At 36.9% G+C, this 27,390-nt stretch overlaps 1 long non-coding RNA gene across 1 annotated transcript in view; it reads left to right on the top strand.

The window, feature by feature from the left end:
- LOC124156080 overlaps positions 1–27,390 on the top strand; it is a 185,838-nt gene that overhangs the window by 76,234 nt on the left and 82,214 nt on the right. Inside the window, exon 2 of the long non-coding RNA XR_006864263.1 lies at positions 1,618–1,767. This is a non-coding gene — a long non-coding RNA (uncharacterized LOC124156080). The remainder of the gene's footprint in view (positions 1–1,617; positions 1,768–27,390) is intronic.

Raw genomic sequence — 27,390 nt, 5'->3', positions numbered from 1 at the left:
GGCTCTTCACTTCGCTCCTTTCTTCCCGCGAATATCTCTTTCTCCGTGACTTTCATCTTCCCTTTCTCTCTGCCTTTCTCTTCTTTTCACCTTTCCCTCAAGAATCCTCTTACTCCAACTTTCCGTTCTCGGAATCATCTTCTTCCGCTTCTCATTCTCCGCTCTTGCCCCTCCTTTCTCGCCACTCTTCCGCGGATCCGCACCGTAATTGGAAGGGAACATGGAAGCATTTGTTAAGTGTCTCTCATAAGGTCTTCTGGGATGATGTACTAAATTTTATTTATCGTAGTTTCATTCCGCATCATTCCTGGGGCTCTCCTGGTATTTTCTCTTTTCGTATTTTCTTTCTTGTTGTTTTTTTTATGAATTGCTTCGTCTAATCGTCTTATGATTTATTTAGAACGCACTATTACTTTTCTGGAGAGCGAGATTTTTTTCGATCTCGGTTAAATTTTAGCGGGAAGATAGCCGGCGGTTTTTCGGTGAATTATTGTTGGATTAACGAAACTTAAAAATTTACGTTTGCAAATTCTTTTAAAAATAGATTGATTTTCCTAAAAGCTGCATAGAGCTATCACACAAATTCAAAATTCAAATTTTCAAATTATTTTACAGAGACTTTTCTTTTTATTTTTCTATTACTCGTAATTGTACTGGCAAATTCAAAACATATTTTGACATGATGTCAGAATATACGACATTTTAGGCCTGGTGAAAGGGGTGTTTGTTTTTTAATTCCAGGTATTTTCATTAAGGTATTATAATTCCATACCCTTGAGGAAATAATTTCAGATTTATCTCTGTTGTGTTTTTATTTTCCTTATTAAGTTACATACATTTCGATCCCTTCCTCATATTCAAAGTCTGCATTCTTTTGAACAACATCAGTTTCTTCTCGATATCTGGAGATGATTAATTCCTGATGAGAATTCTACTGTCCTAACTTAGCTGTAATTTTACTCGTATGCGCGCTTTCTTTCATAAAGATTATGTTTTTCATTTATTCTCACTGAAATAAAGGCTTGAGACGAAATAACACGACCATCTTTGTTTTCTGTTATTCTGAATGTATCCGTTCGCTTTGGATTGCATTTAGTCTTTTCTTACCCATTTTAGCCTGTCACCTTCCCATTTCTGTTGCTTTTTCCTTGAATTCTCTTTAAATCATAATTTATTTTTCGCTTTGGATTTCATTTGCTTTTGAAGAATTTGCTTTCCCCCTTTCTTTTGAGCCAAGCGATACTTTTATTCCCGTTTCTGCTGTCTCATCCATTTCAATCCCTAGGAATAAAGAAAAATTTAAGGTATCGCAGTATAAGGTAAGACCCAAGGTCATTTTTTATTCACATTTTTTTACTATCCACTATGATGTCGTTTAAGTTTTGAATGTACATTTTTACCATGAGAATGTGGCCATTTATTGACTCTAGAGGTATTCTGCGGTCCTCATGATGCCCTGGAAATAATTTATTGGTCTAGAAACTGGAATACTACTAACCGAAAAATGCGGAAGCTGTCGTGTATCATTCCTGTGACAAGGCAGTTGCTGGTAAAAATCGTTTGTACCCTTTCTCTTATTCCGACTGAATTTTACAAAGTAGCTGTTTCCTCTTCCAGGTCGCAAAATTCACAAGTTTGCTGTGCTGCATTCTGATCTAACTTGAAGCTGGGATTGAAAGGAGAACAAGCTTTTTGTTACTGATCTATGCAGTGAAATTTATTAGCAGTCGCTCCTTGAATGACACAGAGATTTAGACTTCAAAATTGGTAAGTATTTCATTATTTTACAGCTAACTAAAATAAATTACTCCAACTTTCCTGCGCTTGATCAAATGAATTTCATTAAAATTAGGTACAGAAGTATTTGAACAATTAATGTGTAGGTTTTTGTTTAGTGCTTAACGTCGCAGTAGTTGAGATGACTTTTTTATGATATTTTGCGACTTGGCTAAGTATGCCACTTCTCCGAAATACTTTTTCACCTCCCAGAATCCTTTTTCCTTTCGAATATTCTACATGATCGCTCTCCTCATTAATTTTCACTATCACTGTAGTTCAGACTACACTAGCTTACCCACCATATCCTGGTTGTCGTAAATTTTCCTCTTAAAACCTTAATTTACTGCAGTTTAGGTATTTACTCTGCATTTTATCGGACATTTTCTTTCGTAAATTAAGGCGAAAGGTAATGTTTGATTTCAATAATGGAGAATTTCCTTGGTAGAATTAGCGTCGTGCCATCTTTTATAAGTATTTTATTAACGCTAATATATATAGAATCAGCGTATTATTTTCAAAATAATTATTTTATGATTTCCTTATCATATAATCACGTAAAATTAGACTTGGAAAAAGTCAACGATTAACTTCAGCTAGTCATAATCTTTAACCCCTTAAATTTGAACAGAATGGTCACGTATGGGCCTCTCAAGCACAAAAATGCTATGAAAATACCACAAGTACCACCTGATTCAAGGACCAAGACTCGTTAATGTGAAGAGTAATTATTACAGTGTGAAAAATCCACAGAGGAAAAAATCATTCGCCTTGACCGGGATTCGAATCCGGATCCCTCGATTTCCGGCCGAGTGCTTTAGCCAGTAAAGCTACCGAGGCGTCATTCTCCCCTGTGGAAATTCGTTCCGAGGCGTTATTCTCCCCTGTTCGAATCCCAGTGAAGGCGAATGATTTTTCGCACTATTTGTGCATTGCGGGTGACTCCGTAAAAAGTTATCACCGTGGCTAGTCCCGGTATACTTTAATAAATTATTACAGTGTTTGTAACTGTTAGAACCAAAGATAATTACATGACCTCAAAGTAAATATAAACAAAAGCGCTGAACAAGGCTGCCTAGTAGTGGACGGAAACAGAGGCCAAGGTTGAATTCACGTGGCTCCAGGAATTAGGCGTTTTTTCAATGTTAGCGGTAATCTTAGAAAAATTAAATGAAAGGTTGAATTCTAAATTTAAATTTTTAATACGTAAATTCGCAATCATTGTCATATCGCTACAATCCTTACAGCTCTCTCCATAGTGTCAACCAATCAGTGGTCTTATGGAAGATGTATATTGTAAGGGTATCACGTGTTTTTGAGGTGTATGAAGTTAACTGTTACTCTTCTCTTGGCTTGATATGAGTGTACGATGTGTTCCTACCTAGTTGCTAGGAACTGTAAATAATCCCGTTGCTCATTCCACAGTGCGATATCAGGAATTTTAGGGAGCCGTCCAATTCAATGCTCTTCGTTTAGCAAGCCGACAGAGGACTAGTTCAACGCATAGGATAGCTTTATATGGAACAGCGTCTCCTCTCCAAGCCACCTTTTTTTCTTCTTTGTTTTTACTTGAAAGACTCACCTCAATTCTGCACGAATGCGATCTAATAAAGTTTAGAAACGGAGAAGTTGTTCGCTGTAAGATTTTTCATTCCTCTTCCGAAAATATGCCAATATATTCCAATTTCTCTATGTAGAAGCCGTTGCGTATGCCCTCACCTCAATCAGTAAGTATCTCATTAGCCGTTAGAGCCGAGCACTTGATTACCTTCGAACTGAAATAAACATTTAACAAAGTTTGAGTCGCATATCCTCAAATCAATATGCAGTTCTAATTTTTACTGAGAAAGTTTACTAGAATTTTTTTTTTGCAGCCACTATTCACAAAAACTTCATTTTTTATGCTCATTTCCTCTTCCAAATAGTTTTATAGAGTTTTTCCTGTCTCTACATTCGCCTTTTCTCTCTCCGTGCGCAGGTTATACAGCCATTTCTCTTTCCACGAAGGATTTTGAGCCGCAGGGTTGCGAAAACGTACCGCTCCTCATCCTCTCCAGAGGGGATGGAGGAATACATTCCGACCGCTTGAATGTTTGTTCGTATTCCTCCCTTGCTCGGCGCTCTTGTCTTTTATTTATGACTCAGGTCCGGCAGGGCATTTGGCCGCTGGGGAAAAGCGGTCGAAATATTTCATTTTGCATGTTTCGACGTTCGAGGTCTTTCGCATTATGCTCTACTTAATTTAATTAAGGATTTTTGATCGCAGCTGAACAAACTGCGGCAAAATTATCTTGCTTAAAATATCCCGGAGTAAAATCTAAATGTCTTCTCCTAGCTCGTGGACTTTTAGTGGATCCTTTATATTCCGTATACCTCGTTATTGATTTGAATGATTATGTACTTTTAGCAAACTTACCAATAGGTTGAATTGTGTATAGATAAAATTATAAGGTGGAAATTACGGTACCACTTTTTATATCCCGTGTATTCCCTATTACGAGGTAATGTGCGCAAGCTCCGCTGAGGAACTTCATGAAAAACCGTTGAAATATTCAGATATTGCTTCAGAGAATTTTTTCTTTGAATGATTTTGATTAGGATATTGATTTATATTTTATTGTTTTCAATGCATATGTATAGCACAAATGACTCCTTAGTTTCTTTAATGCGAAAATTCTTTAATAATAACCTGTGTCACTAACCTAAGAGAACGCTTATTTGACTCACCCTTCATGCACACTTTGGTCGAAAACCTGTATGAAGGCCGAATTTGGCCGGAAATTGGTGCGTATTAATTTATCTCCTCGCGGCCATGGGGGGAGAAAAATATACCAGTCCCCTACCTCATTTTTTTGGCCTGCAAGCCCTCCATCTGGTCAAAGTTCTTATTTATTTCATGTGAAGCGAGGGACGAAATTGTCGATATCTGGTATTTTACGCCGGCGAATTGACGTAAATGGGGAACCCCCCTATCCTAACTTACCCATTTTACCCCTTTCTGACTCCATCCATAGCATCGCCATTATGGCAAACTGTGCCGCCATCCACGGGAAATGAATACCTCCAACCTTCCATCTGATGCTCTTTTTGGCCTCGCGTCCGTCTTCTCTTTCCTTCTTATTCCCTTTCTCCTTCGTTTCTTCGTCCCGCTGGCCTCGTTCAAAACTGGAGCACATGCCTCGTTGAAAAAAAACCCTCCCTCCTGAAACAATCCTCCCACGACAAGAGAGCCTCTCAAAAAATTACGCCTCCCGCGCCTTTCTCTGCCTTTTGTCATCTCCCATTCTCACCTGCCTTTGTTGTTGTCTTCCCTCTCCTTATACCAACGAAATCCCCTTTACATTCTCTCAACTATTCATTCCTCTTTTGTAATTATTTTGGATAATGCGATCATCGTCTTAACTATAAGCCAGTACACAAATGAGGCGAGTAAATTTTTATCAATGACCGTTATTACTAATATTTTTAAACTTTAAGGTCTTAAAACTTTAACAAAGTCATTTTTGTAGTTTCATTTCTTTCTTCGAAAAACTCAAGGCTTATTTTATCAACAATATATCATGGGTTCATATGCATCACACACGACAGGGCTCACAATTAGCGTAATTATGGAGTAGAAGTGCGCATTAAATATTATTCTGTCCTTGTGACCTCTTTCCTTAGTTTTTAAATTACTCCTTTAACACTTATGCTGCCAACTTTCAACCAAGTTTCAGAAGATAACCGCGTTGATAGTATTAGTAGGTATGTATAAATAGATATAATATTTTAACTCGGTACTTTCTCGCGGATGAACTTTTCATATTTGAGATATAGGTTAATGTTGACAAACTTCACCTGTATATGCCCTAAAATAGGCGTGTAACTAGAAAAACTTCTGTTATTTAGTAGCTTAGGCGTAATATATTTGATATCTTTCTCTAGGCCTTAACGATAAATTAGATCTTACAAAAATTCAAATATTAAGATTAGGATAAACCCAAGCAGATCAATGTTTTTAACTACTCCCCCTCTAAGAAAGTCAAAGGACAACCTACTGCGTCCTAAAGGAGAACAAGGAATTAATAGACATAGAATTCATGGTGCGTAGATACTCACAATCTGAGCCGGTCATGAAACTTTAATAATTTGATTTTGGTTTCATTTCATTTTATTTTAGGTAGAGTTATTTAATCTAATATTTGAATATTTTGAGGAATTGTTAGTGCTGGAAAGACTACGTCCTCTTTAATGTGGTATTTTACCCTCTCGTGTTGGTAATGTGATTGTTCCATTATTTGCTGTAATTTATTCGATTTCGGATGAAATTTCCTTGAATTGTTTTCTGGTGGCAGTAAAACGAAGGGTAACGTTGTAGCCTGGTGGTAAGAGAGGTTGGTTTGCTGATAAAGGGTTGCCTGGTTCAAATCCTGGATGAAGCATTCGAACACTCCAGTACAAGTTCCTCGAAATGGATCAGAGAAAGGCGTTGGCCCTCCTACTCTTAATTTTTGTTAATCACGCTCCTTTGGCTCAGTCTGGGGTAAGCTCTACCCTCACTTATCCGAACCAGCCTTCGAGTTGTATCACTGGGTGAGTGAGAACAAAGTAATCCTAGCGTTAACTATTTCACTCCCTCGTTTCATAAGATTATTCCATTATTTGCCGTAATCTCTTCGATTTAGGGTGGAATTTCTTTGATTATTTTTTCTGGTACCAGTACATAGGCTTCATTAATTCAATTTAATTGATAAATTGGGAATAATTATTCATTAATTTTCATAATTTAGTTTTTTAAATAAGTTATTCAATTATATTGATCCATGTACATATAATTGTACATAATTGTAGAAAATAAACTATTATTTCGAGAGCTCTTAGGTCTAGACGTTCTCCTAAGTGAGGTATTATTACATGCTAATTTTTACTCTTCTTTTTCATCGACCTTACCTTATGTACACTTCTATATAATTTTAGAAAATAAACGATATAAAGAGCTCTTTAGTCTACGTTCTCGTTAATGAGATATTATTACATCCTGCGTTTACTCTTTTCTTTCATCGACATTGGCTCATTTATAATTTTACATACTTTTAGAAAACGAACTATTACTTCAAGGTTTCTTTAGTCTACGCTATCTTTAGTTAGGTACCTATTATTACCTCCTTCGCTTCAAGCCTCAAGATTAAAACTTCCTTCATCTTTCCATTCACTTTCCGCGCACGAAAAGCCGTCTCCTGCCCTATGGCCGTCCTCTGACCTTTTCCAGCCATCCCAACTTCCCGCCCTTTGATTCCATTCCGTCGTCCCTTGGGGGTGGAGGGTGAAAAGTGGGGGAGTACAAAGGGGGTGGTTGGGAAGAGTAAGCATGTTTTGACGACGTCTCCGCTCATTATAGTCGCTTCCTCCTTGACCTCGTCATCACCAACCCAACGCGCCTAAACAACCCTTCCCTTCTCTCGGCTTGTCTCCACCCGCGTGACGACGACGTTGAAGCGTTGTTGATTAATCGTGGCGTTATTTTACTGAGATTTAAAAAAATCTCTTCCTCTCGTAAGACTCATATCGTATCACCGGACATATTGCATGTAATTAGCACAATACATCTAGTAGAACCTATTTTTTTATAAGTCCAATTTGAAGATTGATTCTCATTTCTGGTACAAACTCTTGACAGAAATTCCATGCTTCTGGGTCAAAAATGCCTCCTATTCTCTAAAGCTCCTCTATCCTGACGTTTTCTACATACTTTCACAATCTCTTTCTTTGGCAAGATCCAAACGTATCACGGAATCTTTTACATGGGATTAGCACTTTGTATCTCCTATAATCTGTTTTATCCGTCCAATGGTCAAAAACCTCGTTTTTGTTTCAAGAGTTTGAAATAGGTTTTGAGATCCTGTTTCAAGTTTCAATGTCATGCACACTACCATATTATTCGTCTCATAAAGTGAGTGTTATTAAGACCCTAGACTGAACTCGAAAAAATAATTTTAGGTATATTTTGAGGGTTTGGTGACTTCAGTTTTAATTTTTTAAGCTCATTTTATTGCGTAGAAATAAAAATTACCCTCAAACACTAACTCATGGCTTCGAATTATTTGTCTGCCAGAGATAGCGATGTATCTTAGGCATCCGGCAACAGGGAAAACTCGCAGAAAATCAAAGCGCTTGGCTCAAAGTTTCAGTTGCTTAAAAATGGTGCGTTTTCGACCTGAACATCATTCATAATTTTAGTCGACTATCCAGAGTAAACATTTCGTGGTACAATAATTTTTCTCCACCCTGTATATGAGGCAAGGTAAAAGGGTCTAGCGGGTTAAGATGGTGAAAAGTGCCCCCCGATATTTTGAGAAATAAAAAATATACAATTAAAGTGTATCCAAAATTATATGTTTACCCAAAGTTTCAGGCCTCAACAATGGAAAAGAATCCCAGAAAAAATTGAAACACGATATTTAGTTTTTTTAACAATATTTTCGGTTTTTATTTTTATAAAATCGTTTTCTTGATTTTAAATTGTGTATACTATTATTGTCTACCATTCTGATTGTTTTCAGAATTTTTGAACCGAAAGCTAAACTTTTGCATAAGTTTGAAATGTTCAAAATTAAATTAAAAATTTTAGGAAACAATAGACACGCCGAAAAAATATACGTTCAGATAGGGGTAACAACATATATTCCTAATGTTTTTCAGATTTTTAAAATTGGTGGAACTGGGTCAAAAACACGAATAACTGTATATTATGTATCCAGAGAGGCAAATGCGAGAGGGTTCTCTTAAGCGTGAATCGGTTGGCATTTTGCTTCCTGAAATCTCGGAAACTCTCCCTCTCCGGTTCACGCAACCCTCTTACTCCCAATGCTGACCGGTCGTTTTTTATCTCAATTCCCGCTCCACTCTCAACCTCTTTCTCGTCCCCCCCCCTCCCACATCCACGGTGTCCGGAGCCATTAAGGTCGCGCGTTGAACTTGTTGAACCGAGACGACCAAGTCTCCAGAGTCATGCGAAATGGACACAAAGGGGCTGGTCGCTGGCTAGGAAGAGAATGGCGTCCAGTTGGCGAAGCGTCAGACTTCTCTTCGGCCCTCTTTTGAGAACGGCGAGAAAGGATTTATAGATATTATTATAAATCAAAACTGTACGTAGGGTTTTGCGTTTGAATTGATACAATTGTTTTCATTTAAGGGAGACTAGGATTTTTTCCCTCTATAGAGGGAAGTGAAATATTCTTTTGTAGGTGATGAAGCAAACAACATTTTTCTCACTGGAAATTATCTTAATTATTACTCACGTTCAATTTTAACCTGGAATATTTACATGTATTTTAATATTCCTAATGGAAAAAACAACAGTTGCCTTCATCGATTACATTTATGCTTTGATTAGTTAACACTCTTCAGGGTTTTAACTCTATTGCTATCGGTTAAAATGGAATCCATTTCCAGACAGTTTTATTACATATTTGGGTTATGCAATGAGGCTGTTATTAGGGACCGGCTATTGGATATAGAAAAACACCTGCTTCATAATTTATTTAGTACCAAAAATTCAATGAAAAAGCTATTTAGGTTCGTTAGGAAAATAGATGTATGATGAAGAAGCCAAATTTACACTTTAATGCCGATTATTTGTTTACCCATGAATATTTATTATTGCTACCTGTGGCTGACTCGCTGGATGTAGATAAGGTCCTTAGCTTCCTTTATCCATGTTTCTTCTGAGTTCAGAATCCTTGTTTTTCCAGCTCAAATAATAGTAAACTCAAATATAGCTTCTCTTTGGAGCTCGAACGAGGCTATTTCGGAAGTTTTACTCCAAAAATCCGGTACAATTTTGCAATATTTTGTCATGAATTCATGTGATTTTAGCATGCCGTTCACTTTTTTATGTTCTCGGATTGGTGTACGATTCGCTTTCTCTGGTATGAGTAGTCATTTCATACTAACGTTTTAGCTTATCTAATTGCACGTATTTTTTGTAATGAATCATCTCATGATTCATTTAATGTATCTTAAAGTCTGATGTACCCCATCATCTAATTTTCGATATTTTATACCGTCCCTTAAACTGGACCTGACCACATGCTGCTTATTTTCCCATCCTTGTCTTTTTGAGGAAGCGATCCACGTCCCTTAAGATATGTGAAAGCGTAGCCATCGCCAGAAAAGCACATTATGCACTCTGAACATGAATGACCTAAAAAGTAAAAATAAAACGTCCGGTAAGGCCGGGCAAATCGAAAGTTTTGCAATGCGGGAAAAAGTTGGATAGTCAACTTTGGGATGGCTCTAGAACACTCTCCAAGAACTCTCCGTGCCGTGAAAGATCCCCTTCCATTTAACTTTCCGTCACGTCGAACCTCGCCTCAGTCATTCACCGTAACTTCCCAAAAACGTTGAATTCCCACCACGGTGCGACGGGATAGCACGCGCGGCCGAGTTCCCAACACGTCCCCGTAGTGCTAATCACCGATGGCTGTGAAAAGAGTCGGGGTTGCAGGATGCGAAACTGCCCGTGTGTGGAGAAAACATTGAAAGCTCTCTTAAAAGCATCGCATTAGCTCACTTGCAGTGGTACTCTCGGCATTCGGAGAAGTGGGACGGGCCAGTTAAGTATGGTGAAATTGATTTACTGTTGAAACAACCCAGTGAATAACGGGTCATTATTGATGCCTCAGTGGATAATTTTTAGTATCGAAAAATCTGGTATCGTATTTATGCGTAAGTAAATAATTATTTACGTAACTGTATCATATTTATAATGGTATTAAGAATAATGAAGTATAGTTCCATCCATAAAATAAGCCATTTCGTTTACTTAAGCTTATTAGCAATAAAAAAGGTATATGTCTCGTTTAAGTGAACATGCACGTTTAATTTGTATATTATAGTAAATTGAAGGCGTCAAATTAATATTCGAAGATCTCGAATATAATCATAATTCGTTCATTAATGAGGGATATTCTTCTCAAAATAAAGGAACTGTTTGTTTTTACTGTCAAATGCCCGTGCACTCAACTTTTTGATCCAGGAATTCAATTTTTATTTATTAGGCTTGTGAAAAAAAATTAGTGTTTGGTTATAATTTTTATATCGTTTTAATTTTGAATTAACCATAATGCATGGAAAACCCCTTTATACTTTGTTTGCAAATACATTGCCAAAAATTATGTTTCAATATTTTTGGCTTTTGTGCCCGGTGTTGAGTACATATAATTGGAGTATCACTTCCGTGTTACTCTTGAGTGTATCGATCCGTCAGTGCTTCTTCTTTGGGTTCCTTGATGCAATTCCAATTTCTCTCGATATGCTAAATTCTTCAATGAACCGCTTTTTCAGTGGAAAACAGTAAAGCATTAGGAAATGTGTAATGTTAATTACCTGTCAGATTTTTGATGTATTTGTAAAAATTTTTATGATTTATATCTGGTGCTCCTTTGATGTGGCAAGCGGAAACCTGATGAATAATGAACTATTTTCTCCTTTGTCTCGAGAAATGACTCGTTGAAGGAGATAGAGTGTTTCAAAGTTTTCTTTTCACCAGTTAATTATTTGAAAAGCATTTTCTCCTGATGGTGGCAATTAGCGTCCATCCATTTTGCTAAAGAATTCATAGCATCCTGATAATTGTCGCTTTTTCATAGAAATGGTTTAGTATTGTAAATAATTTTTTCCAGATCAGCTGATCTCAACGTTAATTTCATTCCTCATAAGTTTCTACATGATAAAGAGAATAAATTACTGCGTAAAAATTATCAAATGGGAGTGTAAAAGCTCATTTGGAGTCCTCACACTTATGTGGCCTTTGACGGGAAATCATTTCAACTGCCTTTTATCTTATGGTTTTTCCTTATGATGTTTTTCCTGTCGGCAAACATTACTGAGGTAGTAACATAGTAAGTTGGGTTTTACGTTAAAAAGACTGTCGAGTTCCTGAGTAAAATCCGCTCGTAAATGACTTATAAAATTATGCAATTAATTTTATATAATTAATAATTCAACTTTTGTATTTTTGTGATCACATCGACCTCTGATAAAGAGAGAACAACTTCTTAAACACTGGTATTTTAAGGACCTTTACTTGTAGAGGAGGTTATGCTTAGGTGAATCATTTGAAGACTTTCGTTTTTACTTGGAACACCCTATACATCTTTGAAGAATCTCACGCATAATACGTGGTATAGTTACAAAAGTTATTCTGAACAGATATTTAATTTTCTTTCGCATAATGTAGTGAGACTTAATTTTTCAACTGTATATGAATTTTACTCATCAGCCATTCAATTTTGTTTTTAACCTTTTCATTAACTTGGTGCCAAATTAATAAAAATAACATTGATGACATTGTTCACGCATTGTAAAATTTATCTTTAAGAACCTACAGCAAAAAAATAATGTGACAGGGAAAATGCGCAAATATTTAGAACTTTTAAGATGTAAGACGGAGTGAATGAATGCATTCTTTTAATTCAGGTAGTATTATTTTAGGAATTTAAAAAATGTACATAGTTTGTCGCGTTATTAACACTCGGACAGTGTAAAATATAAGTACAGAGAGAATTTATTTTTAAAGAGAATAAAAAGGAAAATACATTGAGGAATTGTGAACATTAAAAAATTAAAAGAAATTCATTACACTATGATCGTGGTGAATGCTAATACTGCCGTGGTTGTATACTTATTAAGGAAGTCATTACAAGGCAGGAAAAATGCTGTCTTCCCAATAATGTTTCTCTGATGATCGGTTATTTAGCTATTCAAGGTATCTCCACGGTTAAGCTTCCTCTAGAAAATCATGAATTCACGACGTTGGTGGCCGGAAAGGCCTCTTACCGAGTTAAATCGCGTCTTCCCTATCGGATGGCAGGAAAGAAAACATATTTAGGTATTATTTGTAGTGTAAAAATAACTGAACATTCGGAGTTTATTTGCTGAATTAGTAATTAAAATTTACATTCTTATTTTAGTTTCTTCGAAACTTGCAATTCGAAAACAATTTAAATATTGTTTCTCCTTTTGAACACTACCCTACTTTCTGCTTTGAAGTTAACATATTTTCCCAGTAGTTTCTGGCTTAACTTTTGGATATGTTTTTTGTTCAGAAACCATGAACCCTTTTTTTCAAAAACCATAAACCCTTTACCGAGTAAGGTTTTAACGCGCCACGAATACTGGTAAAACTTCAGTATTTTCTGTAACAAGTAAAAGGAATCCACTACTGTGATATAATATTAATAAAATATCTATCTTTAGAGAGAAATCTTTTGCAAAAATTTTTCAGGGGCGAAAAATTCCAATGGTTATTTTCCGCTTGACTTCATTTCCAAGTTCATAATCCTTCCTCATCTTACCTCTTCGATGATTCCACATTGAGTCAGGAAACCGTAAGGAAATTTCTTCACCGCCTTTGTTTAGGATTTAAGATTCACAGAAGGCATCCGAAAATCTCTTAACATTTTTCAATTTCTATCATAAAATTACCAATGAATCCACGATAATTTAGTGAGCTATTTGAGTTCATTTGAAGCTCTCTCCTCATCTCTCTTTGACGTAATGACAGGGTCCAAGGTAGTAGTTGGAAGATAAAATGACAAGTTAAGAAGGAAATTCCTCCCTTGTTACCTTTTGCGACACTTGTAAAGGGAGTAATTTTTGTCTCTCTCCCTGACAAGTAGTGAAGGGTGGGAAGGAAGGATCTCCTTTTTAAGACCAGTTCAGACGGAATGCTAATGGAGAGAACTTTTCTAGTAGCGTTCTGCGCAATGCTAGTATTAATCCATGGTGTACCACTTAACTATTGACTACAGGTCTCAATTTTGGTTTTAAAAAACTAGGGTTCTTTAAGAAAAAATGTCGTAAAATAGAACTCTTATTGTGAGTCTTCAACGCTTAATTTTGTCTTTCATGGAGAATAAAATTCTTCATTACGGAAAAACGTGTTGTTTTCTGTTCAACAAAGCGATAAATTGACTTTTATGCGGCTGCTGTACCTGTAGAGCGGTAGTAATTTCTCCTGGTAGTAAAAAATTAAGAGAATGACCATTTATTTAATGAACTCTATTCGCATCTTCTTCGTCGGTGTATAGGAAAAAAATAATGGAACAGAATGATAAAGATGTTCTCTTATATCCCGCATATCAATGAATTTACTCGAATGCTAACGGTTTAATTTCTTCAAAGGATTCGGAGTAGTTTTCGCATGATATTTTTCCCTTCTCCCGTTAAGAAAATACCATTACTCACATCACTCCCTTGATTGTCTCTTTGAACCAAATTTAATTGAATTTAAGGTCATGAATTAAGTCTCTTGCAGCGAAATTTAAGTGCCACAATGAATATTAATATTCAATGTCTTGCTTCTTTTTTTTTTTTTGAAAATTTTCTTCTGCACTATTTTTACATGTTTCTCTTGGTTTTAGAGTAGCAATTGCCAGGGAAAATGTGACGTGCATTGGATATCTTTTTCAGCAATTTATAGCATTTTTCCCTTTAATTCCTTCTTTAAAATTTTATATTTATCTTCAAGACTTTTAAAGATATTGAGCGTGAAGTAAATTAACAGCACTTACCATTTAAGGAGAGGCACTCAGCTACTCTCTGTGGATTTGGAGAAAAAAATTCTTTCAAATGCACTGTCTTAAATGGTCTATCTCTTTCTTTAAATATTTTAAGTATGAGAACGAGTTTAAATACTTGCGTTACTGCGCAGGAAACTTTTTTTTCACTGCGATCGCAAAATAGGCACTTTCAAGATCATTGTAGCATTTTTGGAAAGATAGTCATTCTAATTAAACTAATGATGTGATCTTGATTAATTATGACGTTACCTGTGAGTTAAATCATAGGAACGCTTTATACCACCAACCGCCATAGCCTCCGCTTTATAGGCATAAGAAATAATGGACCATTATATTAGCTAATTCCCGAGGGGTTTTAGTAGATAAAAATTAATAATTATGTTAATGTTTTTCAATTAATGCGAAATGTACGAAAATTGGTGATGTAAATAAATGGTTTCATCAAAGTTTAGAATCAATAGTTAATCAATCAAATTAGAAGTAAAGTTGAAAGATAAAAAAGGTGACGTACCTTGTCATATCTCTGATCGGTATTCGGGGGATATATACTTGAATCCTAATCACTTAGAATGATTTTTTCTTGCTAAATTTAGCCCTTCGGTGTATGAAGTTGACCTACCATGCTCACAAAGCGTGCAATAGGTTGCATTAAAATTATAATGTACCAAAATATAAAGCATCGTATACACGGAGATCTTTTGTTCAACTGAAATCACTTATGTCATGTTGAGAGCATTAATGCCGATGGCACACTGGATTAGAGCGAAGATTATTTTAGCATTCAATGAGAGACATCAAAAAGGATAACCGTGTGGAATTAACTAATATCATGGTCGGAGGAAACTTTATTTTTAAACATTGAAACAAAATTATAATTTTATCATTGTATCCAGCACGTCTGGATGGACTGTATAGAGAGGGGAACTGACGAATGCCTTTTGGAGTACAATTAAATCCATATCTTCCCCTCCCATTTTTCCTCTCCCTCTGCCCCGTCTCTTGACCCCTTCCGTGGAGAATGGTTGGAGTGGTGGATAGAGTTTTGGCTTCCCATCCTGTGGGATCGGGTTCAAATCCCAGCGATGGAAGAGAATTTTCAGAAACTGCCCGTTACCTACTGGAATATTATATGGAGGACGCAACACTTAATCCGTCGGATGGGACGTTAATACGTGGTCCCCTTAGTGCCTTTCGTTTAGAGCTGGCTAATGCCAACGAAGGGTTTCTCTCCACTATTCCTCCCATAACTTTTCCTCATGTTGCAAATGACCTCAAGTGTCGGTCGCCTCCTCTAAATACCAAGTTAACCCTTCCCTGGTGTTATGGGGTACTTTAGGACCCCAAAATCACGAAATGTGATAGAAAAAAATGTATTTTTACCACATGTTTTTATTTCATGAATGCGTGTATTAACATTTCTTCTGTGCGATATAATTGACGGGTTAATTTTTCATTATCTCTCTTCTTTTATATGCAATATTTGATTCATTAATGGACTACCAAAATTCCCCCAAAGCCGTTTTCCTATAACTGCTCCTTACATGTGTTGTCGTTTGACAATTTTCAACTCAGTAATCCCATTGATTCAAACTTTAAAGTTTTCATTACAAATTGTTTTTAATGTAATTACATCCCATGATTATACCAAATCTCATGCATAATCTTTGTGTATGCCTGAGAGGGCATCTAAGCTCCAAAGCCCGATGAAGGCCTACTATTCATTAGAGTCAGGAGATATGAAAAAAATCATTTTCGGCCGACGTTGTATTTCTCGAAGTTTGAAGACGAACTTAAAGCTTAACAGTACGGTTAAAACCAATAATTACTATTAATATAAGTGTGATAGGCATTGTGTAAGTTAATCTTTATTCTTAATCAATAATATTACAAACTGATCAACAATCGTTGCTCACAACAATCAAATTAAATATCCTCCTGGAATACATAGATGCAAATGGCGCAAAGCAGTTATTCATTTTTTGACAGTGCTCCACCAATTTTAAAAATCTGAAAAAAATACGATTGTACTTTGATGTAGGGGTAACAAAATATATTTTTTTCGGCGTGTCTAAATGTTTCCTAATTTTTTAAATTTAATTTTGAAAATTTCTAACTTATGTAAAAGTTTGGTTTCCGGTCAAAAAAATTTGAAAAAAATCAGAATGGTGGAACGTAATAGTATATACATTTTAAAATCAATAAAACGATTTTACAAAAATAAAAACTGGATATATGGTTAAAAAATGAAAAATCTTGTTTTAATTTTTTTGAGGTTAAATTCCGATGTTAGGGCCTGAAACTTTGGGGAAACACATAATTTTTGATGCACTTTAAGTGCATATTTTTTATTTTCAAAACATCTGTGGGCACTTTTCACCAATGCTAACCGGATAGACCCTTTCACGTTTGAATTAGCATTTGCCATTTATTCTCTATTAGTAAACTTTAAGTCTATAAAATTGGTAAAAATTTCATTAATGTTGACTGAGATATGGATATATACTCTTCTTGTTGGGGTAATAAAAAGGGGAGGATGCCTTGTAAAGACCTAAAGGTAACGCTTACCCACCCGCTCCCGTCCGGTTATGGCGCACGCTCTCGTTAATGGCAGTTTCTCATACATACCCTTCTGCCTGGAGGCAGGTCTGAGAGAAAAGAAACTTAACCTGTCCCATCCTTATAGTCGTGGCACCATTCCGTTGCGAAGGAGGTAGGAACGGATGCCATGCAGGGCGATGGAAGAGGTCGCTCTCCACGTGAACGAGGCCATTGCCATCCGTCTCCCGTATTAGTAGCTAATCCGGGTGTAAATTGGTCGTAAATCAACGCAATAAACTGCGCGGAAATTATGCTTCCAGAGCCCCGCCTACTTTCTTCACGGCATTATTTGCCGTTAATTTATTCTATTCTTGAGAGGTTAATGTTCATTCTACTTCTTTCCTCAACTGTTTATTTCCGTAAAATTGCCTACCTCTCCGTAAAATTGTCTATCTCGATCTCAATTCAGGCGTTGATGATCGCTCTTCATGAGCTTTTTCCTTGATGGAGTTTAGATTGTGAAGCAACTATGTTGAAGCGCGATGTTCAATGTCATTAATGACAAGGGAAAATTACCTGTGAGATTTGGTAATTGCCCTCTGTATTTGACCTTTTTATTTTATAATTTTAAATAGCTTTTCTACACCCTTTATTTCTAATTATCATAGCTTATTTCTACATACTGTTATGTGAAAGGCACGAGTATTAATTATCTTCTTATGGATGCTTAACCTTATTTCAATAACACTTCGTAAACATTCCTTCTAACTAAAGACAGCACTTGTATAATGTAAATGATCATACTTCCTTTACTTAAGGGTCATTTAATTATTTACATGGCGGTCATCTAGAGCTCCCTTGACGTCGGTATCATGCATGAGGGTAGAGCTCACCCTGAACTCAGTTGTGCTGTGGGAATTGAAAAATGTCATTCTAATGCATCCTGTGTCACAAAAAGCCATTGTAGTTAGGCTCATGGGAAGCACCTTGAACGCCATAGGAGTTTATAAAGCTAAGCGTTGTGGAGCTATAAAGCTAAGGTTAGTACGACGTTCTGAGATTACCTAGATAAATAAAAATGAGAATTTTTGTATGTATGGGTGAGAATAACATTGTAGCGTTTTGAGGTTTTCCCCTGGCCCTCTTGATTTTTTTCAGTGACTTTTTTAGCCATTGAGCCGTCACACAACTTTAGATTACACCACTTTCAGAAAAGAACGACGCAGTGGAAACCCTTAAACGAAGACATTGCTTCGATTACAGTCCGGCGGAAAAATACAACATAATATCGCGTAGTGAAGGTGACTGCGTACCTGAAGTAAGCAAAACGTATCTCTTTTGCCTATTTTTCTCGACGTGGGCGTTGAAAGATGATGATAAAGGAACGAAGAAGGGGACATTGGTGAATAGCGCACCATTGTGGCGGAGAGGAAGCACACCCCTTGCAACGCGATGGTATCGTCCGCACCCCCATCCTATTCAATTCCTCCTCGTCTCTCTCGAAGTTCCCTCATCTCACGGCTATCTCCTTCACAGCTCCCAACCAACCAACCACCTTCCTTTTCTCTCCCTTCCTCATTTGCCATTCTCTCGCCCTCACACAGTCTCTCTTCTTTTCTCCCTGCGTAGAATTCACCGGTTTCTTATCCCGCCTTCTCCGCTACTTTGCGTTCCTTCCACTCAGGGTTATGAGAGGAGGGAGGGGAGGGGGGGAGAGTGTCTCTCGAGGCTGTACGTTACGTGAGGGAAGGGAGATCGGGGTTGAATTGGCTCGCGGAGATAGGTCGCACGCGTAGTTGCCAACTCGATCGGGCGGGGGGTTTTGTCCGGCAGGAGACGGAGCGCAAGCCTGGGGCACTAGACGCTTAAATCGCCGCTTCCGAGAGCGTCGTACTAACCTTCCACAACGCTTAGCTTTATAAACTCCTATGGCGTTCAAGGTGTTTCCCGTGGGCCTAACTACAATGGCTTTTTGGTGTGTGAGTTCCGGCCTGAAGTATAAAGGTACAGACTGTGCCCAAAGAATTTTTAAAGTAAACTTTACAGGCGTAACTTCAGCTTTTTTCGTGCATTTCAGAACTGATCATTTAGAACAGCAATGGAAGAACTCGTATTGGTTCCATAAGAATAGTTATCAAGGGTGGAAAAGAGATAACATCTCAGGCTGTAAATGAACTAGCTGAATAAAACGGTTTAGACAAATTCAATCTGTGTTTAAGTCACCAAGTTCTATTGCATTACTCCTCAGGTATAGTGAGTGGCCATACCTGAGGATAAGATAGTAATACAATGGAATTTGGTCATATATTGGTCAACGATTTGTAATCCCCATATGCTAAAAAAATCTTCCTCCTTTAAAGATTGGAATGGTGTATCTTCTCACCAACAACACTGTCAACATATGATTCAATACATGTTAGCATCCTATAAAAGTAAAGTTTTTAATGTCCTTGATAATTTTCTTTCCAATTTAACTGCAGTAAACCCTCACTTGACGGTATCAATCCGTTCTGGGGTATCGATCGAAAAGTGGATTCCTCATTACGTCGAGTCAGAATAATTTACGAGTGGGAATCTCTGTAAACAGCATCAGCGCCAAGCCATTCAAGGTCCACGACAGAGCCAATGTAGGTATAAAATATCGTGGATTATAGCGAGTAAAGTGTAAATACATGTTAGTGCATAGAAAAAATCGGCGAAATTATGCATTTAAAAAGCGTGCACTTAATCTGTGTCACATTTCAAATAAATCGTCAGTCGAACTAGACGTAAAGCAAGGTTCTTCCAAATTTTGAGGACCTCCATTGTTTTATCGTTACACTGACAATATGCGACGGATTTAGTGATTTCATTGAAAAAATGCACGTACGTAAGTTTATGCCATAAAAATACTTCAGTGCATTCAGTATCTTTGAATTGGCCTTTATTTAATTTCATCTGGTCTGAAGATTGGCTTTCAGCCGAAACCGGCCGTTCTGTTTATGAAATGAAATCTTTTGAATTCACCAAGTTCTATTTCACTACCATGATTGAACCCTTCCTCTTCCTTTCCTTACTAAGTGGGGAAAAATGCTAGAAAGGCCCTGTCCGAGAGCAATCTTTGGTGCAGAACTCCAAGATTGCCGTAGCAACACTGCTGGCTTTTTTTTTCTTCCTTTGCCTGATTCCCCAGAGACCACCCACAAATGCAAGCACTGGTGGATTGGAAAAAGTGTCAACTCTTTGGCTATGCAATTAAATTCTGCTGTTCAATTCTCTGCTTTCCAGACTTCAGAAACAGTCCTATAACTGCAACGATTGCCCATTTAGATCGTACGACTTCGTACTCTTAAGGTGACACATTCTTAGATAGGGAAAGCGCATCAAATTTCTTCAGAAATGTTGGCATAAAATTTTCATGCTATAAACCTTGATCTAAATTCACTTTAACCCCTGATTTTATATTCTTTTGGGATAGGATTTTTAAATTTATCCATTATTTATGGTTTTAATTAAGTTATTAATTATATTATTAACTCTTTGCTCTACCTTTTAAATGCCACGTTGAAACTTTATGTACATTTTAATAGCAGCGGGCGTAACTTGGTGGAAATCTATAATCGCAGGAATAGAAGGATCAACAATTTTCCACCCCACCCACAGTGACGCCTAACCTAACTCCAAACTCAACCCCTACCTCCCCCTAACCAACGGCTCCCGGAAATTTCCCTACCCAACCTTCTGCTATGTATACCGTCAATTTACCTGCATTTTTCACCTTGATAATGTTACTCTGTAATGAAACCATGGTCGGTCTCAATAAATTACTATGTGGAAATAGCAAAGTTGATGATCCTTCTATTCCTGCGATAGCTATATGTATACTGATGATACCGAAAGTTAGTGGATCTTGTCGGGTACACTAAAGGATGATTATGATGATGATAATAGTCATAATAATATTGTAATAATGATTATAGTAACAAAAATAATGTATTGAAATGGAATAATCACATACTTTGCATGATTTTGTACAAGGTTTTAAAAAAGTACAAAAATAATTTCACAACTTTGAAGTAATATTTTTCATTATGTTGAAATAATAATAGCAATCAATTTAATGTTTTTCATAATTTGGATTAATAAATTAATAACAATAATAACATTGTCGAAAATGTTCCTTCAAAAATGCCTAAGCTGATCTTTTAAGAATTTAAGCCCAAGGTGGTAAATTACATTCGGAAATTAGTTACCGCAGTGATATTCTAAAATTATGATACATTTCAAACCCTTCCATATTCATATACCTGGGGAGTTGAAGGAGATGTGAAGGTATTGTGCTCCTAATTCACCAGATTGGCCTCACCAATCGGAAGGAGGGAGGGGACTGAAGGAAAGAGAGGATGGAAAGTGAGAGAGCTCTCTAAAAACATACGATACCCTCTTTTTATTTTCTCGACGAGACTTCCCTCCCACGCCCCCTTGCGCCCTCCTTTCCCCGTCCTCGCCCGCACTCCCTAACCCTTTCCTCGCTACATCTCCGTTATCGCTGCCTTCCGCTCTCGAAAGACTATAGAAGCACAGCTGGTCTCTTCAATCTTCCCCCCTTCCCCTATGCTTAAAAAATACCTGCAAATAGGCACGTCAACGAAACGTAGAAAGTTGTTCCCGTCTTAGGAATAAACATTTTTTTACGGAGGGCGTGATCTTCATAATATTTTATAAAAACAAACCGAAAATGTCGCCGTATATCGATGAACTTGACAGTTTGTAAATTAGAGGTGACATTTTTGGGTTTCTTATCGTCGAGGAGTACTCCGTAGCAAAATTGAACTGTTGAAGGTGTGTTGAAGGTTGAATTCAAAGTGTGAAGTGACCTTTTATACGCAGTCTGCTAAGTATGAAATATGAGTGAGAGCTCGAAACTTTTAATGCATAATCTGTTGTTGCGGTAGGTCAGTGCTTAAGTGTAGTTAAATATTGAGAGATTCACAAACTCATCATTTGGAAAAACTGGGAATCAAAATATCCAGGGAATAATCATATATAAATGTGACAACAGTTTTTTTGGAAAAAATATGGGATACCAGGGTTAGTTCACCCATTAATGCACTAACTATTCAGTAAATTATTTAAGTATAAGTGGGAGTAGAGCGCACCCCTTATTAAACCGCAGCCTTATGAGTATTACAATGCCTGGCTACAAGGTCTTTTATGTTGCTGTTTTTTATGTAGTGGTTGGGTTACGTTGGAAGACATCCAATTTATGTAAATGTTGTGTTGCCAAGTTTTTTTTTTTTGTTTTTGAGATGGAGATTGATGAAAATAAATGGGATGCTATTCTTTTGGAAAATAATCCAATTGTACTAATTGAGAGGAACGAATTTTGCTGAAAGGTGTGACGCCGTCATTTCTGATGCAACGACACGTTTTCGACGATGGTAGTTCGGGGCAATTCTTTTCCCTGGGTCACGTCACAAATCCAAGGTTTTATGTAGAGGAGGTCAAAAAGTGTCACCGGAAACTGTACTCTGGACCCTTTGGAAGATACCTCCGGGGCTCCATTCACGGGGCTATCTTGCTCCACTTATTGTTCTTAACACCATTCCTAACATAAATAAATATCTTGTGAAGTGATTTTAGAAATTTCTCAATGATAAAATTCTTTGTAATTTCACGCAATATGTTCCTAGTGTATATCATTTTTGCAAGATTTGGACGTGTAGAGATGCTTGGAGCAGATGAAAGAATTATGTTTCCCCTCTGAAAATGTTATTTCAATTTGTGTATTCATATTTAGTTCATAAAAATGCATTTCTTTTGAAAATATGTTAATTGGAATGAAAGAATTAGATTTGTTGCAGTAGTAGCAAACTAAGCGTTTGAACCAATTCACTGTCAAACACGCAAATTAACCTCTATATAGTTAAAGAAAGCATGGGAAGCAAATTTTATATTCGCCACTAATGCCTCGTAAATATTAGCAGTAATATGAATGATGCGTGAAATGTCAATCTACTGTATCCAAGGATCTACTGCTCTTATTATTTTCGTCTCCCATTTTAAATTAGATAGCATATTTTCCTAACTAAACGACCACTTTACGCTTGCGGAAATTCATTTCTAAATTATTTAGATAGGATTTGGTGGTTACCAGTTCCATAAGAATGAGCGTGGGCCGAGGAAGATGCTTGAGGAAAACATATCGGTTGCTGTGCCTTTGTTTTTGATTTGGACTGCCCTAAAACCGCTGTGTACGAACCACCTCTCATTTTCGATCTGTATTTTTTCCGCGCTCTCCCGTCAACCTCAATGTTTTCAGTCAGCTGCGATGTGTCATCTCTTTCCTTTTCCTCTGTTTTTTCTCTCTTTCTGCTTCGACAGAAAAAAAACTATTGCACGCATCGCCACGTTCAATACCAGGGGGCCGCACCCATTGAAGAGTCCGCAAAAGTTCTGGGATTATGTTTATATCTTCCGTTTGCTTAATAAAAGTCCTTGAAAATCGCCGTATGTACCATCCTAAACTGCTGCTTCAATGTTTTATCAGGCATTGAGGCATAAATCTCGAAATACAATGTTAACATAACCTCCCCAGTCCTGGGACATATGCCGTTCTTTTTTATCTAAATTGCATGTTTTCCGGTTAGTTAGATGTTAACAAACAACGTTACCGATTAATTAGCAGAGACGATGTATTGTATAGAGTACGGCAGGGTCAAGGAGGATAAGAGATTCTGATGAAAATGATGACGTTCATTTTTCAAGTAGAACAAAATTGTTGAGCATGATAACCTGCTCTATTTTCATTGAAAATTCTTTTACTACTGTCTCAAATGTACTTAAACGGCAATTTCACTGACTATTTTTCACTTTTTTAACATTATTTATTTGATACAAGATCAATTTACCTTAAGTGCAATTTTACGAAATAGGATTATGATCTGTGCCTGTAAGTGATTGTTGTGTCCACTAAGAGTTGCCTGTCTCGCGTAAACAATTGATACAAGTGCAGCGTTATAAGTTATCTTAATGACTTAATGATTTTGACCAAAAAACTTTACTTCCTGGCTGGCCGACATAGCCCTTACTGTGTAATTGAAAAACTCACAATCATGCTCTTATTTAAAAGCATAGTGAAATAAGTCCAAGCTACCAATTGAAAATACCAAATTTTCTTCGCTCTTAACATTTTGTTGATAATGGTTCTAGTTTTCTATGCATAGTGTGTGTTTTATGGGTCGTAAAATTATTGAAATTTACATTGTTAAATTGCTTTTTAGCGTTTGAGGGTCATCAAAGCATTATTAAAAAGGCTGTATCCGTTGATTGTGGCTCTTTGTTATTGTATTTATTATTTATTCCCATACCACCGGAAATATCACATATTGACCTTTTATAATTCAATAATCACACCTGCACGAACAACCATTTGAACCCAAACCCACGACCTCTTATTTTGTTGGCTAAGACTATTACCCGCCGCCTCTGAGGCCGGTGGTTAGATTAAGCTCTCTAGTTTATTTTTAAAGTCGAAAAAATCTCAAATAAATTCCAATGATTGGTAAAAAATAGTTTGTTAAAAAAATAAGACGATACTTTGACATCTAGGATATGCCACATAAGTCTAGCGAAGGATAGACTGCTGACTAAATTTCGGTGAGACTCAGCGTTAGATGTTCTCTAGTTGATTTTGAGAGTCGATACCATCTTAAGGAAATTCCTTGTCTATGAGTAGTTTAGCAATGAAAATAAGGTGATTCTTTGGCATCTGGTATCTGCTACATGAGTCGATCGAAGGATATACTGCCAAGTCCATTGCAGTGAGACTCACCGTTAGATTATGCTCTCAAGTTTATTTTAAAATCGAAACAATCTCAACTAAATTCCAATTTATGAGTAGTCAAAACTAGTATAGTTTCGAAATTAAGGTGACGCTTTGACCTCTGGGATATGCCACATAAGTCTAGCGGAGGAGAGTCTGCTAAGTCCGCGGGAGGTCAGCAACCCCTCACCGTTAAATAGAGCCAAGGAAGGGTCGTGGGAAGAAGACGTCACTGCTCCTTTGTCAATCCGCGTGTCCTCCATTTTCCCCCTATGATAAACCCTCTTCTCGCAGCCTCTTCATGCCTTTGTTTCTCCCCCGGCCAACCCAGTGGCATCTCCTTTACATACTTTAACGTGACTAAGTGGGAGGGATGTCTCATGTCCCTTCCCTCAATGGCTCGCCTGCTCCCCTTTCTTTCAACCTCCCCCGAACACCACTAACCTCCTACTCTCCAATGCCTACTTCCGTCCTCGCGACAAAGCAGCCTTGGGTTCATTCTTTTCTCGTGCATGGCTCTCTTTTGTCTTGGGGGACTTCGGTTAAAAAAATGTATTTTTTTTATTCTTCCTTATTTTACTATCCTCCTTCGAAAAATATTTGTTCTGTCGAGCTCTCTCGCGTCTGGTGGGCAGCACCCCAGCCACGTCGACGACTCAAAGGGATGCAAATTTCTTCCCCTGCCATATGCACATCCGAAGTTTTTGCACTTCCGCGGAGATTCTTATCGGAATTAACGCCCACGCCTCCGGTGCTCTGGTTTACGTGTCTGCTGAAGTTTCGAGATTAGTTTTTTTTCTTGTTTGCCGTTCAACACTAGGGGTTTTGATGCACCTACCCAAATGCAAGGACATCGCAGCCGTGATCGTGGCGAAAACGTAGAGCAATATATATTACCTTTATGTTATGACGAATTTGCTCTCATTTACTTCCGAAAGTTTCCTTGAGTAACAATATCGAGGGAAACGTGCGACATTTAACCTAATTCACCGAATATTCCGAAATCATTTATCTAGGACTGATATGAAAAGGTTTGAATACAGACATTAAGACTATTTATGGTGCTCCATTGAATGAATTTTTCGTCATTTGCCGATTAATATGCCGTCGTATGTATGGAATAGGTTCGATTTTTCTTCGAGCTTATTCATTTTTCTTTGTTTATGAGCCTTTTATCTTCTTAAATATACGCAGCATAAGCAATTCCCACCGATTTATCCGTACATTATACCGTCTATGCAAATTTGGGGTCATTTAGACTTATTATCCATTTTATTTCATATTCAGCGTCATAATGTGAAAATCTAGATTTTAGTGTGTTTTAATTCTTGGCTAGGTGTTTGTTATTTCCTATGACCATCTTTGGCGTATAGTTATTCCAACTCTGGCAAATTCATTATGTTGTAAATGTGTGAAGAGAGTAAAACCTGGCGCTAGTCACTGTAACATAAATAACTTCCCCTCTAAACTTGTTTAATCATTAGCCTCGAAATATTTAAAATGTGTTTGTTGTAGTTTATATTTAATTCTCTAATTAGTAAGTTTTTTCTTCACCCGGAAGTAGTTCAGCGTAATTCTTGGTAGAAATTTAAATATTGAGTTACATATTATTGCGCATGCACCATTCCTTCGCTCAGAACCAACTTTTATTTGATCACTTTTTTTTAGACAAATACTAGCGACATCATACGGAGGTTACAAGTATCAAATGAATGCATTTCCTTTCAAAAAAATCCCTTCCACAATTCCTCTGAATCTTCGGGGCCAAGAGTTCGTGTGAGGAGAACTGAAAGAAAATCACTTCTGCGTAAATAATACTGACTGACATGGATAAATTATTCAAAGAAACGAAATGCATGACTTAACTGCTTTTGAAAGAAATGGAATTGTATAACAATGCCTCTCGTCGAAATATTTCAGCCCTTTTTATATTTTCCAAAATTGAATTAAACATAATATATTTTGATATTTTAAAAAAGCGCCAGAATCATTAAAATTTTGGATGCTATTGATTATTAATGAATATTTATAAGCATAAAAAATTCCAGAAAGCTTGTGACATGTCGAGTATTACAGAGATAAATTTATTACAGAAATTCCTTGAAATTACTATGTGAAGAGAATTTTGAATCATCAATCTATTTTTACCCTTTGAATTTGGCTAGATGCAATTTTTAAAAAATTGATTGAGGGTATTAATGTCACAGTTCTTAAATATTCTTAGGAAAGTCACATTATTACGTTTTGGATTATTTTTTCCTGTTTTACTTCCATTTACATCAGAATCACGGTTATTGTGATCAACAGCTTTTGCAGTTTCACAAGGTTTACCATATAATTGATATTTCATGTCTGCATTACACTACTTACTCTTATCATCCTTATGTATGTTATGCGTAGGCATAGGCGAATTTAGGGGGTCACGGGGGCACGTGCCCCCTTCAGACTCTTAAAAAATAGACAAAGTTTTTAATACGGTTATCATTACATTCCTTTTTTGTGCATTACGGAGCCTCAATCGTTTAATTTCATATTAATAACTTTCATATTAAAATAAATAGAATATTTCGTAAAGAAATTGTTTTATCTTGTTTTTTTATCTCAAGTTTGAGAAGATCGTGTGCCTGTCAGACCCTTATGCCCACCCCAGAAAAAATAATCCTGGATCCGCTCCTGTAGGCAGGTACATTATGTTGGACTGGCGTTGAT

This window comes from Ischnura elegans, chromosome 3 (genome assembly GCF_921293095.1).
Source record: "Ischnura elegans chromosome 3, ioIscEleg1.1, whole genome shotgun sequence".
NCBI lineage: Eukaryota > Metazoa > Arthropoda > Insecta > Odonata > Coenagrionidae > Ischnura > Ischnura elegans.
This window is presented reverse-complemented; position numbering and strand designations above follow the sequence as displayed.